The sequence below is a fragment of the Sorghum bicolor genome, chromosome 3 (assembly GCF_000003195.3).
Source record: "Sorghum bicolor cultivar BTx623 chromosome 3, Sorghum_bicolor_NCBIv3, whole genome shotgun sequence".
In the NCBI taxonomy this organism is placed as follows: domain Eukaryota; kingdom Viridiplantae; phylum Streptophyta; class Magnoliopsida; order Poales; family Poaceae; genus Sorghum; species Sorghum bicolor.
Genome location: NC_012872.2, coordinates 64,354,906 through 64,370,472, shown reverse-complemented (window position 1 = coordinate 64,370,472; position 15,567 = coordinate 64,354,906).

Sequence of the window (15,567 nt, the reverse complement as noted above, 5' to 3'; positions counted from 1 at the left end):
GTTCCCTCGGCGAACGACAGGGAGCCAAACCCGCCGCCGGGCTATGTGGTGTGCTTCCTGTCGTTCCTAGACCGGGGGTTCGGAGTTCCGGCCGGCCGCCTGATCAGGGCCATCCTCCACCACTACGAGGTGGGGTTACACAACCTGAACCCAAACTCGGTGATGCAGGCTGCCGTCTTCACCACGGTCTGCGAGGGGTTCCTGGGGGTTCCGGTCAACTGGAATCTCTGGCTCCACCTCTTCAAGGCGGAGATGTCGGCTCGTTACGTGGGGAAGGAGAAATTCCCCCTGCGGGCCGGCGGCTGCACGCTGCAGCTTTGTCAGCAGCGGGCCGGGCTGTACATATGGAGCTCAATGCCTTCGTCGAACCGGGGGTGGCAGAGCGGGTGGTTCTACCTCCGGAACGACGGCGGCTTGCTCCCGAAGTACACCGGGAAGATGGTGACGGAGGTTCCCATGAAGTGGGCGTGGGGTGCTCCGTCCGAGGAGCAGAAGAGGCTCGCCCCGCTTCTCGCGGGGCTTCAGAAGTTGCGAGATGCCGAAGTCACCGCGGCGACGGTGGCAATCGCCTTCCACAAGAGGAGTTTACTTCCGCTGGCGCAGCGGCGAGTGCCCATGTTCGAGATGACCCGGGGGGTCCCCTGGGCCGGGACGAGGATGTTGGCCGAGCCGATTTCGGCCTCGGACATCACCGCCCGGGTCGAGAAGACGACGCACCCAGAGATGAAGAATTCCCGGGTGTTGCCGATGCGCCCTGAAAAGGGCTACATTTCCCTGGTAAGTATGGATTTTTTGCGCCTTCTTTTCGTTTCCTTCTCGTCATGTCCTTGACTCCCGATCGTTCGCAGAGGATGGGGGTCGTCAAGGACTCCCTACCCCCTGTCCCAGAGGACAAGGGGATCCGGGCCCAGAATCGGGCTCGGAACGAGGAGCAGAAGAAGGCCAAGGAGGACAAGAAGGCCAAGGCAGCGCGGAAAGCGCAGCGGCGGGAGATCTCCGCCAAAAATCATCGTGAAGCCGAGAAGGCAGGGGTTGCCCCACCCCCCTCTCCCGAGACTTCGATCTCGGAGATAGAGGGCGGGGGCGGCGACGTCGACTGGCTTGACGAGCTGATGGAGGAGGACGACGTTATCCCTCCGGCCGGCGGGGGAATCGAGGCCCCGGAGGGGTCGAAGACTGTAAGTGCAATCAAGCCCTAGTTGTGGGTTTTGGTGATAATGACCACACAATTAGAGGACAAATGAGATTTGTTGAGATGGTAAGCAGGTAAAATAAGAATGAGGGTAACACATGATATGTGAGATGGCAAAAGCCCAATTACCAAATGATGTGGTGATGGACTCAAAGGCATTTTAATTATTTAATATTTAATCTTGAGTTTAGGCTATGCCGCACTATAAAGAGGGATGCAAATTTAGTTGGTCTGAGGAAGATAGAGTGCTCAAGTATTAAAACTAAATCAAAAGAGAGACACTCTAGCACTTCACGAGCACGTAGAATAGTTTTTTAAGACTTGTGGTGTCGGAAGTCCCGACGTGCGTCGGAACTGATGACGCATGTCGGAACTGATGACGTTCGTCGGAAGTCCCGACACCTGGCCCTCTTGCTACCTCTGCTCGCGCTTTGCGTCGGAAGTCCCGACGCGCGTTGGAACTGATGACGCATGTCGGAACTGATGACGTTCGTCGGAAGTCCCGACACCTGGCCCTCTTGCTACCTCTGCTCGCGCTTGCGTCGGAAGTCCCGACGCGCGTCGGAACTGATGACGCATGTCGGAACTGATGACGTTCGTCGGAAGCCCCGACACCTGGCCCTCTTGCTACCTCTGCTCGCGCTTGTGTCGGAAGTCCCGACGTACGTCGGAACTGATGACGTGTCGGAAGTGATGACATGTGTCGGAACTGATGACGCGTCGGAACTGATGACGTTGACTGGTTTTGTATAGACTTCTAACCAAGTGAACAGTGTTTTTAGTATATGTCGGAAGTCCCGAGATCCGCGTCGGAACTTCCGACGTAGATCTAAACGGTTAGTTTTCAGCTTCTTGTATAAATAGCTTTCTCAACGTTTCTAACCGTTACGGACTTATTCCAAGCAACTCACTCACGACCCCAACAGCTCTCAAGCTCTCAAGGCTCTCCTCTCCTCTCCCCTTTGCTCCAAACTTCGATTCCCCAAGGATTTGAGTGATAGGAGAGTAGATTGAGTGAGAAAATCATCTAGCAAGCTTGAGCACTTGAGTTCTTCGTCAAGCCGGTTGGATTTGCGTCTATTACTCTTGGGTTCTTGGAACCCTAGCCGGCTAGGCGTCGCCCAAGAGCTCCCGATCTGTGGGAGGACCTTGGGAAGTTTGTATTACCCTTGTTTTTCTAGTGAAGAACTCAAGTTTACCTTTGTGGTTGCTTGATAGAGGCAAGGAGGTGAAAGAGACTCCGACCTTAGTGGTCACCTCAACAACGAGGACGTACGCAAGCCTTAGTGGCGAGCCGAACCTCGGGATAAATCTTTGTGTCCCGTGTGCTTATTGTTGTTGTGATTACTTGAGATTACTTGTTCTTTGTTGTCTCTTTCTCTCTCAAGCCATTTCTTAGGTTTTGGTCCCGATCTACAAATTGGTGGCGGTTCAAGGTCAAGGAAGCACTTGGATTACTTCATCTTACCACTAGAAAATGGGGTTGTAAGTTATTGCCTTCACAAAGTTTATTTAGGCACTTGTAGTTCATTTCCCGTAGGCGTCGGAACTTCTGACGGTTTGCGTCGGAACTTCTGACAGTTTGCGTTGGAACTTCTGACACTTTGCGTCGGAAGTTCTGACCTGAACTGTCATAACTTCCGACAGTTGCTGACAAGTGACTTTGAGTTGTGTAGAAAATTAGTAGATACGCCTATTCACCCCCCCCTCTAGGCTTACCAAGGATCCTTACAAAGACCCGAGGGGGGTCGGAGATCCGAGAGGGGTCGGAGGCCCCCCAGGCCGCCCCCCACATCATTGTGGATGATGAGGACAGCGCCTCTCGTGAGGGTTCAGCCCCGGTGGGTCCTCAAGAAGGGGGGAAGGCGTCGGAGGCCGGATCCGAGGCGCTACCTCAACCGGTAGTGCCAGAGGCTTCGGCCGAGCCCGCCCCAACGTCCGGGGCGGGAACTGGTGCCCTGGTGGAGGCGTCGCAGGCTGAGACCGCCGTGGTGTCTCCTGCGCCGTCGGCAGGCGAGGCAGGGGTCGGACCGGCGGCCCCTGGCGCCGCGGGAGGCCCCCTAGGAGCTCCGAGCTCCCAGAAGAAGTGTGCTCCCCGAGCGAGGTATGTATAGGATTTCTGGTTCCTCTGCTGATTTTTTGTTTTTCTCTTTCTTCTAACTTGGTGTTGTTTCCCCAGCCGTAAGCAAAAGGCGCCTTCGGTGGCGCTGGCCCCCCTGAAAGCTGTGAAGAGGGCGGCTCAGACAACTCTTGGGTCGGCTAGGCCCGTGTCTCCGCCGCCTCCAGGCTACCCGGGGCAAGACACGGGGGCGCCACCCGGGGCAAGACACGGGGGCGCCGAAGCCCCAAGGACCGGAGGACGCTGACCTCGGAGGCGCGGCCCGTCCTGCGTGCGCTGAGGAGGGGCGAGCCATCGTGGTGTCCAGGGCGGCGCCCGAGGCCCCCGCGGCGGGGAGGGAGGAGGAAACCGGATGGGGCAAGAGCCCCGTAATCTGGCCCAACCTCGGCGATGCTGAGGGGGGAGCCAGATTTGTCCTGGACGACCCGTCAGAGAGTTACCTCTGTCAGGGTCTGGATGCGTGTGGGCGCGCCGGTGTCGAGGCCCTCAACCGAGCTACCCAGCTCGTGGGTCGTGACATGTTTAATTTGGCTCAGGTAAGATTTTTATCCGTGTTATAAAGTAGTTTTGTGCTTACCTTTGCGGTACTCACCCCCTGTGTGACCTCTGATCTTGCAGGCGCTCAAGGCCACCTCCCAGGAGAAATCGGTATTTCTCCGTCGGGAGAAGGATGCTTGGGCGTCCTTTGAGAAGGAGAGGGCTGCCAGAGAGGCGGCCGAGGGGGAGCTCGCGAAGGAGTGCGAGATTTCTGCCGAGCTTCGGCAGAAGTGCTCGGTACTGGCCACCGAGGCTCGGGAGGCCCGGGACAAGGTCGCCCCCCTGGAGGAGAAGATTGGGGTCCTCGCCCAGGAAACCGAGGCGCAAAAGGCGGCGGCTGAGGGGTACAGGGGTGAGGTCGCTCGGCTTGAAGCTTTGCTCGCCGAGAAAGACCTTGCCTTGAACCAAGCTCAGACCGACCTGTCCGAGGCTCTGAGCGAGGTGGCCCGCTGGCATCAAAGCTCGGCGGAGCACGAGAAGCGTGCCGAGGGTAAGACTTGCGCCCTTTACCCTGGACTCCTTTATACCTTTTGAGTTAGCTTTTCCTGACTTCCTGTTTCTTGTTCTGTTTTTCGATCAGATTTGGAGAGGAAGGTGGTCGAGGCGGCCTCTGCCGCCGAGGCCCTGCAAAGGTCCCTCGACGCCGAGGCTTCAGACCGCTCGGCTCTTGAAGCCGTGGTCACCTCGGCGTGTGAGGGGCTCGGGGTATCGGCGTCGGGGTCGTCGCTGCGGAGTCGGGTCGAAGCCCTTTACTCCCGGGCCGGGGAGAGGATGAAGGAGGCACTCCACGCCGGGGTGAAGAAAGCCCTGGCGGTGGTGAGCTCTCACTATGCCGGTATTGATTTGCCGGCAGTCTGTGAGGGCTACGTCCTCCCGGATGATGAGGTTGAGGCCCAGGAGGAGGTGCAGAGGCTTGAAGATGCCGTGGCTACCCCCGGAGATGCCTTGGCCACCTTCTTCGACGACGAGGTGGAGCTTTCACCCCTTGGGGCTCTAGGACCTGAGTAGACAGGGCAGCAGGACCCTTAGGTTTCTTTTCTTTTTGTGGGTGTTGAGGCCGGTGGGTCTTGTAACATATATATATATAATGTTAATGTCGAATATAAATATAACTGCTCTTTTTGAGCATTTTCCCTAAGTATCTTATTTCCTTTCTCTTTATACCGATCCGACCTCGGCAGCGCGGGGTCGGGTGAGCTACTTAGAGTTATCGCGCAAGCCGGAGTCCCCAAGCCTAAGTGCTTTTCCTTTTTCCTTAGTAACTCTTGGAAGCCCGAATTTGTTCCCGAATCTAAGATGAGTTGAGGCGGTCTTTGCTCGTGAGCGCACATCCTTCCTCGGGCTCATGCATTAAGATTTAGGGGACGCATTTTCGGTTTCTTGAGTCTTTTTAGGAAGGAGGAGGAAGACCTTGGGTCAGGGTTCTTTTAACTTGTGCGAAAAAAGAAAAAGATTCGGAGTTGACATAGGGGGTTCCCCCCATATAGCCCCCGAGGGAGGTTCGGACTCTGCTTGGTAGGTCCGAGGCTCTCTGATAACTTAAACTTTGATTTATTCCTTGAAGGTAATGGATGAACAAAGAAATTTTTACAAAGTTCTAAGGGAAAAAGCGACGTAGCTGTTCTATGTTCCATGCGTTTTTGAAGACCTCCCCTGCTTCATTGGCGAGCTTGTAGGTGCCTGGTCGGAGAACCTCGGCGATGACGTAGGGTCCTTCCCAGGGGGTGTGAACTTGTGACGACCCTTGTTGCTCTGTCTGAGCCTTAGCACCAAGTCGCCGACTTGAAATGCTCGGCCTCGGATCCGCCGCGCATGATATCGGCGGAGGGCCTGCTGGTACTTTGCGGAGTGCAGGAGGGCTACGTCCCTGGCTTCGTCGAGCTGGTCCAGCGCGTCTTCTTGGAACGTCTTGCCGCTGTTTTCGTCGTAGGCTTGTACCCTTGGAGACCCGTACTCCAGGTCAGTGGGGAGGATGGCTTCCGACCCATAGACCATGAAGAACGGGGTGAAGCCCATGGCTCGGCTTCGGGAGGTTCTCAGACTCCAGACGACGGCCGGTAGCTGTTTGAGCCATATTTTCCCAAACTTGTTCAGGCGGTTGAAGATCCTGGGCTTCAAGCCCTGGAGGATCATGCCATTGGCGCGCTCGACCTGACCATTGGTCTTGGGGTGAGCGACTGCCGCCCAGTCCACACGTATGTGGTGTCTGTCACAGAACTGTAGGAACTTTCGTCCGGTGAATTGTGTGCCGTTGTCGGTGATTATGGAGTTCGGCACTCCGAATCGATGGACGATATCCGTGAAGAATAATACCGCCTGTTCGGCCTTGATCCTTGTGATGGGCCGGACCTCGATCCACTTGGAGAACTTGTCGATTGCGACAAGCACGTGGGTGAAGCCCCCGGGCGCTTTCTGCAGAGGCCCGACCAGGTCGAGGCCCCAGACAGCGAAAGGCCAGGTGATGGGGATCATCTGCAAGGCCTGGGCGGGCTGATGTATGTGCCGAGCGTAAAACTGGCATCCCTCACGGGTCCTTACGATTTCTGTGGCGTCGGCTACAGCGGTTGGCCAGTAGAAACCCTGTCGGAAGGCATTTCCTACCAACGTCCGAGGTGCGGCGTGATGGCCACAAGCCCCCGAGTGTATGTCCTGCAGGAGCTTGACTCCTTCCTGACGTGGGATACAACGCATGAGGATGCCCGAGGGGCTGCGCTTGTACATTTCCCGGTCGAGGAGGACGAAGGTCTTGGCACGACGGGCCACGCGTCTCGCCTCAGCCTGGTCCAGGGGTAGAGTGCATCGACCAGGCGTTGAAGCAAAGGGTAGCGCCAGTTAGGCAAGTCGTCAGTCGCAGGTGGCTCTGGCTCGATGTCCATGGCCTCCTGTTCTTGGGCGACAACGTCTTTGGGGTCGGCACTCTGTTTGTTTTGGGGTTCGTCCGACCCCCCGTCGTCCTTGTAGTCGACGGAAGGTTTGTAGAGATCGCTGACGAAAACATCCGGGGGGACCGTGGCCCGCTCGGATGCCATCTTGGCGAGCGCGTCGGCGGCCTCATTATACTTCCTTAACACATGGTTAAGTTCGAGGCCGTCGAACTTTTCTTCCAGGCGTCGAACTGCTTTGCAGTATGCGTCCATCTTGGGGTTATGGCAGGTAGACTCTTTCATGACTTGGTCGATGATGAGCCTGGAATCGCCTCGGACGTCGAGCCGCTTGATCCCAAGTTCGATCGCGACGTGAAGACCGTTAAGGAGGGCCTCATATTCTGCTGCATTGTTCGAAGCAGGGAAATGGAGCCGGATTGCGTATCGCATCCTTACCCCAAGGGGTGAGATGAAGACAAAACCTGCGCCGGCCCCGGTCTTCATCAAAGACCCGTCGAAGTACATAATCCAGCACTCGTGCTGGATTTGAGGTGGTGGGAGCTGAGTCCTGATCCATTCTGCCACGAAATCCGCCAGTACTTGAGACTTTATGGCTTTCCGAGGCTCATAAGTGATTCCATCGCCCATGAGCTCTATGGCCCATTTAGCAATCCTTCCGTTGGCCTCTCGGTTCTGGATCACTTCTCCGAGAGGGAAAGATGAGACCACTGAGACCGGGTGAGATTCAAAGTAATGGCGGAGCTTGCGTCGGGCCAACACCACTGCGTAGAGTAGTTTTTGAATCTGGGGGTATCGGGTCTTTGTGTCGGAGAGTACTTCACTGATGAAGTACACCGGCCTTTGGACCGGCAGGGCATGCCCTTCTTCCATCCTCTCGACCACGATTGCTACGCTGGCCACCTGATCAGTGGCTGCGACGTAGAGAAGAAGTGGCTCCCCCTCGGCGGGGGGCACCAGGATGGGAGGGTTGGTGAGCAGAGCCTTGAGCTTGTCAAGGGCTTCCTGGGCCTCGGGGGTCCAGGAAAAGTGCTCAGATTTTCTAAGTAACCTATACAGAGGTAGCCCTTTTTCCCCGAGGCGAGAAATGAAACGGCTTAGGGAAGCTAGACATCCCATTACCCTCTGTACTCCCTTTAGGCTACGAATGGGGCCCATATGTGCGATGGCCGAGACCTTTTCTGGGTTGGCCTCGATCCCCCGCTCAGACATAATAAATCCAAGGAGCATGCCTCGGGGGACCCCAAAAACGCACTTTTCGGGGTTGAGTCTGATCCCTTTCGCCGTAAGGCATCGGAATGTTTCTTCCAGGTCGGCGACCAGGCCGCTCGCTTTCCTGGACTTGACGACGATGTCGTCTACGTAAGCCTCTACCGTTTTGCCTATAAGGTTCCCAAAAACCTGGAGCATACATCGTTGATATGTAGCCCCCGTGTTTTTGAGGCCGAACGGCATGGTTACGTAACAATACATTCCGAAAGGGGTGATGAACGAAGTCGCGAGCTGGTCGGACTCTTTCATCTTGATTTGGTGGTAGCCGGAGTAACCATCAAGGAAAGACAAAATTTCACATCCCGCGGTGGAGTCAACTATCTGATCAATGTGAGGCAAAGGAAAAGGATTCTTTGGACATGCTTTATTTAAACCAGTGTAGTCTACACACATCCTCCACTTCCCATTTTTATTTTTAACTAGCACGGGGTTGGCTAACCACTCGGGATGGAATACCTCTTTGATGAATCCGGCCGCCAGCAGCTTGTGGATCTCCTCCCCGATGGCCCGGCGCTTCTCCTCGTCGAATCGGCGCAGGCGTTGCTTTACGGGTTTGGAGCCGGCTCGGATGTCCAAGGAGTGCTCGGCGACTTCCCTCGGTATTCCAGGCATGTCCGAGGGACTCCACGCAAATATATCGACGTTTGCGCGGAGAAAGTCGACGAGCACCACTTCCTATTTGGGGTCGAGGCTGGAGCTAATCCTCAATGCCTTGCCTTCAGAGGTCCCGGGGTTGAGGAAAACCAGCTTGGTCTCCTCTGCCGGCTCGAAGCTCCCGGCATGACGCTTGGGGTCGGGGACGTCCTGGTCGCAGTCACCGAGGCCGGTAAGAATGGCCAGAGACTCTGCCAGAGCCTCGGCCTGCTCGACGCACTCGACGTCGCACTGGTAGGCATGCTGGCTGGTCGTGCTGACGGTGATGATGCCCCTTGGTCCTAGCATCTTGAGCTTGAGGTAAGTGTAGTTGGGGACGGCCATGAACTTGGCGTAGCATGGTCGTCCCAGGATCGCGTGGTAGGTCCCTGGGAACCCGACCACGTCGAAGGTGAGGACTTCCCGTCTAAAGTTGTCAGGGGTCCCGAAGCAGACGGACAGATCGATCTGTCCGAGGGGGTGAGCACGATGCCCCGGCACCACTCCGTGGAATGGCGCGGTGTCGTTCCTTAGCCGGGACCTGCCGATCCCCATGAGGGCCAGAGTCTCGGCATAGAGGATATTGAGGCCGCTGCCTCCATCCATCAGCACCTTAGTGAGACGGGTCTCGGCGATGATGGGGTCGACGATGAGAGGGTAGCTCCCGGGATTGGGGATCCGATCCGGGTGACCCTGTCTGTCGAACGTGATCGCGCTCTCGGACCATTTGAGGTACAAGGTGAAAGGTCCTAATATGGCTAGAGGGGGGGTGAATAGCCTATTTAAAAAAATTCTACAAACTCACTAGAGCAAGAGGTTAGTAAATAATGAAGCGAAGCTTTTTGCTCTAGCTCTAATGGGGTAATTGCAAGCCACCTATTAACAATTCTAGTTGATATAATCACTAGGCACACAAGAGCTAAGTCACTACTTACACTAGAAAGCTACCCAAAGTTTCTATACAAGTAAGTAAGCTACTCTAGTTTGCGGGAATGTAGAAGAGATGGTTTGAACTTTATACCACCGCGTAGAGGGGATGAACCAATCAATAATATGAAGTCCAATCACCGGGAGAAATTCAAAGAACAATCACAATGGAGACACACAATTTTTCTCCCGAGGTTCACGTGCTTGCCGGCACGCTACGTCCCCGTTGTGTCAACCAACACTTGGTGGTTCGGTGGCTAAGAGGTGTAGCACGAACCTCGTCCTCACTAGGACACCACAAGAACCTACCCACAAGTGAGGTAACTCAATGACACGAGCAATCCACTAGAGTTACCTTTCGGCTCTCCGCTGGGGAAGGTACAAGACCCCTCACAATCACCGGGAGATGGCCACGAACAATCACCAACTCGTGCCAATCCTCCTCCGCTGCTCCAAGCCGTCTAGGTGGCGGCAACCACCAAGAGTAACAAGAAAACCGCAGCTAGAACGATCCCCAAGTGCCACTAGATGCAATCACTCAAGCAAATGCACTTGGAATCACTCCCAATCTCACAAAGATGTATAATCTATGAAGGAGATGAGTGGGAGGTGTTTGCTTAGGCTCACAAGGATGTCTAGTATGTTGGAATGCCAAGAGTGTGAGCCCCAAGCCGGCCAAACACGTATTTATAGCCCCTCAAACAAATAGAGCCGTTGGCTCTTTCACTGGGTGAAATACGGGGTCACCGGACGCTCTTAAAGGGGCACCGGACGCTTAACACCAGCGTCCGGTGCTCCAACGTCAGCCGCGTGTCAGAGTCTAACGGTAACCTACAGAGCACCGGACGCTGAGCAGGTTGGCACCGGACGCGTCCGGTGCACACCGGACTCATGCGCAGAGAGCTCCGCAAACTCGCAGGGTCACCGGACGCAAGCCACCGGACGCACCCTCAGCGTCCGGTGCTCACCGGACCCATGCGCAGAGAGGGTCGCAAAACGCCCGCACACCGGACGCTCAAGCCAGCGTCCGGTGCCTATCGTCTGGTGCCTTACCCTAGCTGGGCCAGGCACTGTTTGCACCGGACGCTCAGACGCAGCGTCCGGTGCTCCAGAAGCAGCGTCCGGTGAGTGTTTTCTCAGCGAGAAACACTCCCGTGACTTCTCCAAATTTCCCACCGGCGCAATAGAAAATATGCACTTCATTTTCTCCGGAACCCATCCTCTCTCTCTACCCTTCAAACTCCACCTCCTTCTCAAAGTGTGCCAACACCACAAAGTGTGTACCAACAAGTGCACGTGTGTTAGCATTTTCACAATCATTTTCTTTGAAGGAGTTAAGTTAGCTCACTAGGTTCTAAATGCATGCACAAGAACAATGACACCTAGTGGCACTTGATAACCGCTTAGCCAAAGAATTCCCCTCTTTATAGTACGGCTATCTATCCTAAATGTGATCACACCCTCTATGGTGTCTTGATCACCAAAACCAAAACCCTAAGCAATACCTTTGCCTTGATCTCCATAGGGTTTTATTTTTCTCTTTCTTCTTTTCCAAGTTGAGCACTTGATCATCTTGTGGTCATCACCATCATCACCATGATCATCACTTGCTCCATCACTTGGCATGTACCAACCTCATTAAGTCTACACGCACTTAGTATAGAGGTTAGTACTAGGGTTTCATCAATTATCCAAAACCAAACTAGGGCTTTCACAAGGGCGCGGCCGTGCTGACTGCGCAGACTTCTCGGAGTTCGCGCTTCCTCTGGCTTGCAGTGAGGCGAGCCGTTCGTCCCCCAAAGATCAGAAGGCAGTTCTTGACCTTGGGGAAATCCTCCCCCTGGAGGTCGTCGCCCTTGGGGGGCTCTTTGGCATTTTCTTTGGTGATGATGTCGGTGTAGTACCGACGGAGGACGGTGCACTCCTCAAGGGTGTGTTTGGTTGGCCCCCTGTGATAGGAGCACGACTTTTTCAACATTTCGTCGAAGAGACCGGGGCCAGCAGGAGCCCGCTTGGGGTTCTTGCGATCTACCGCAGCGACCAGGTTGTCGTCCGACTGTCCCTACTTCCCCTTGCGACCCTTCTTCTTCTTCTTCGGGTCGCGCGAGCCCGAGGCCTCGGTAGCCTCGGCCTTCTGCTTCCCTTTAGCTGCACCATCGGAGAAGATGGCGCCGACTGCCTCTTCGCCTGAGGCAAAGTTGGTGGCGATGTCGAGCAGCTGGCTAGTGCTCGTGGGGGTCTTGCGTCCGAGCTCGTGTACCAACTCCTTGCAGGTGGTACCAGAAATGAAGGCTCCGATCACGCCGGAGTCCGTGATGTTGGGGAGCTCGGTGCACTGTTTGGAGAATCGCCTGATGAAGTCACGGAGGGACTCGTCAGGCTTCTGCCGGCAGCTCCTGAGCTCCTGATGAAGTCACAGAAGTTTCCGACAAAGATTCTGACCAGGTCAGCCCAGTCATGGATCATGTGCTCAGGGAGGTGTTCGAGCCATGCCCTGGCCGTATCGGCCAGGTGGAGTGGGAGGTTGCGGATGATGAGCAGGTCGTCATCCGCGCCGCCCAGCTGGCATGCTAAGCGGTAATCCGCCAGCCAGAGTTCAGGGTTCGTTTCCCCTGAGTACTTGGCGAGGTTGGCGGGCTGTCGGAATCGCGCCGGGAACTTGGCCCTGCGTATGGCCTCGCTGAAGACGCGGGGACCCGGAGGCTCTGGTGACGTGCTGCGATCGTGATCGGGGTCGTACCTCCCACCTCGGCAGGGTCGGTAACGTCGGGACTCGGCTTCGTCCCTGTCGCGTCGTCTGGCCTCGAGGGTGGCCCGCACGTCCGCGCCTGCTCCGACGCGCTCGTGTACCGACGGGGCCTTGTCGCCCCTTTGGGGGTCAGGGGGCGGCGGACCCTGTACTGTTGGTGCCTTGTTCGGAGGGGGTCGGTCTCCACGACGTCTTGTGCTATGGGATTGTGAGGCAGAACTTTCCGCGTTCTGCACTACAGCCTGCTCCAGGAGGCCATGTAACCCCTGGCGCACTCTTCTTCCCTCAGGGGTCGATGGCTCGGGCATCGCCCTGAGGAGGAGCGCAGTGGCCATCACGTTCTGGCTGGCCGTGCTGAAGACTGGGGCGTCTCCCCCTTGGTCCTCGACAATGCGACGGTTAACATCACGGGCGCGACGCCTGGCTTCACCCCCGTCTCCGCGGCCTGTCGGCTCTCGGACCAGAGTCTCGCGGAGTTGGCGGAGGCGTGTGCGTTCTTCTTCGAGCCTGGCCTCCAGCTCATCGAGTTGTGCGAGGTCAGGACGGTGTCCTCCAACGGGGGCAGATGCTACCCCACGGGCCCCGAGATCGATTCCGGGAGTAGGGTTGGGAGGTGGAGTGGCATTCTCTTGCCTAGAGGGCCCTGCGTCTCCCTGGGCATTATGCGGCGTGCCTCCGACTTCCAAGTTGAAGCATTCTCGCGACGGGTCGTAGCTTCCGCTATCGGAGTCGGAGTAGCCGAAGCAGTAGTTGCTAGCTTCGAGGAAACGCATGAAAGTCTCCGGGTCGCCACACCCGGAGAAATCAGCGCCAGCCCACTCGTCGTCGCCCGAGGTGGGATCCTCAGGGTATGTCGAAACGGGCGGCGTACAGATGAGGTCCAGTGTAGACCTCAAGTGGTGCCCTGGAAGTTCCGCGTACGCACTCAACGAAGTGCTCACGGAAGAGGCGTAGGTGGCGGCGGCGTTCCTGAGCCCAAAAGGTAACTCAGGAGGTGTCGCTGCTGCTCCTTCATCCGTAAGTGGAGGAGGATGGGACGTTGAGGCCCCTTTGTCCCCCTTGCGGGGGACGGGCGCGGGCCGTGCCTTCCCCTTTGACCGGGGTGGAACGGGAGACCGCGATGATCCTCTGTTGGTCCTGGGGCTGGGGTTTGATGCCCCGCGAGCCCTTCCTCTAGCGCCTGTCGGGCCGGAGGAACGGGCGACCTGGTGAGGAATATGCGGGGGGAGGGCCGGACGGGCCCTAGCCTCAGAGGTAGGGTCAGAGATCCTAGATCTCTGACGCCCCCTCCGTGAACCCCCCGCATCGTGTCCCGAACGTCTCCCACGCACTGACTGTGGCGGGATCGGCTCGGGGCTAGGCTCGACGTCGTCACGTGGCGGGAGGAGGACCATGTCGTAGCCGGAACCGAGGGACATGAATTCTAAACTCCCAAACATCATGATGGTGCCGCGGCGGAGTGGGCGAAATCCATCTGCCATCCAAGCCTTCCCAGTAGGGACTGGCAAGCGTCACGCAGAAGGCCCCTACCTGGCGCGCCAACTGTCGGCGTCTAGACTCGCGGTCTAGGCACTAACAAGTATAAGTCTGCGTGACTGACCAAGCTTGGATGGTGATGCAAGTGAGACACAGAGGGTTTATACTGGTTCGGGCCAAGAATGCCCTACGTCCAGTGTGGCGGTGGATTCTGTATAACCTTGCACCCAAAGGTGCTTGCAGTAGGGGGTACAAGCTGGTTGCGAGAGAGGGCTAAGTCCCAGGTCTCGGCTTGGTGTGGACAGAGTGCGGGTTGTTGCTCTGTGAAAGAGTGTTGTGTGCGTGTGTGTTTTTCTAAACTTGTCCGATCTCTCTCTAGTTGTGAACCCTGGCTCCCCTTTTATAGTCTCAAGGGAAGGCCAAGTATTTACATGAGTAGATTTCTTTTATTGAAGGGTGAAAACACAGTCCCGACCCTGTTGAGGCTGGTCCATCTCGTCCTTGAGGGATGGTTGACAGCATGGCTACTCCTGTAGAGGGTTACCGAACCATGTAGGGGTCGTGGGGGTCGGATCGCCGGTACTGCTGCATATCCTGTCAACAGTGGGAAATGACCACAAACAGTGGTGCTGATTTACCTCACCCATTCCCTTTCTACTGTGCGGTAGTGTGCTACAGTGAACAGGGGTAAGGGTGTATAGTGACAGAGGTAAGGCCACAGTGACCGGGGTGGTTGAAACAGTCGTCGCCTTGCCCTGCCGCGTTATGGGGGCCGTCGCGTCCGTCATGTCGGGGGAAGTCTTGTTACCCAGGTGGAGTGGGGTCCGGCGTCCGAGCCTGGACGGGGTCGGGCGAAACGGAGCTTGCGTCCGAGGCCATGAGGGGTCGGGCGAGTCGGAACTAGCGTCCGAGGCCCTGAGTAGGTCGGGCGAGTCGGAACTGGCGTCCGAGGCCCTGAGTAGGTCGGGCGAGTCGGAACTGGCGTCCGAAGCCCTGAGGGGTCGGGCGAGTCGGAACTTGCGTCCGAGGCCCTGATGATTGTAATTAGTATGTTTTTTTGTGTTTTTTAACTGCTCTGATTTGGGTACCCCTTATTATGGTACCCAACACAAGTGTTTTCATAAAGCTTGACATTCTGACCACATAACGTTCCTAATGGACCTATTTACCCCCGCTCGCTGCGCCGCTCGCATTCAATGCGCTGCCCACTGCCGCCTCGCATGCATGACCCGCCCAGCCACAAGCCGCGGCAGCCACCTCGTATGCATGCCCGCTGCCACACGCGGGAGCCGCTCGCCGCAGGGAAACGCGCCTGACCACCAGGGCTCGAACTCACGACCCAATACTCTAGGGTCTATGCACTAACCAGCTGAACTGGTTTGTTTATATGTATAGAGAACACTCGCAACCATATTTATTAAAGGTATACATAGAAAACTAACCTCTAATTAATCACTCTTTGGTTACCACGATCATGTCCTAAACGTCAAGAATTATAGATATGAAGGGAGTATGTAAAGGATAGAAACTCAACTTGCCAGGCCAAGAGCCGGTGGAACAAATCTGCAAACGGAACTCGACTACCCAGGCCAGGAGCCGGTGGAGCAAATCTCCAACCCAACGGTCAGTATGGTTCGCACCACCGACCCGACACTCAATGCCAGCACAATAGGTACTTGTTCATTTGGCTGATAAGTCGTAACAGAGAGTATTGTTGGCTGATTTGTTAAAAACACTGACATGTTTAAAAGCTAACACGCTCGCGCAACTCGCGAGTTGC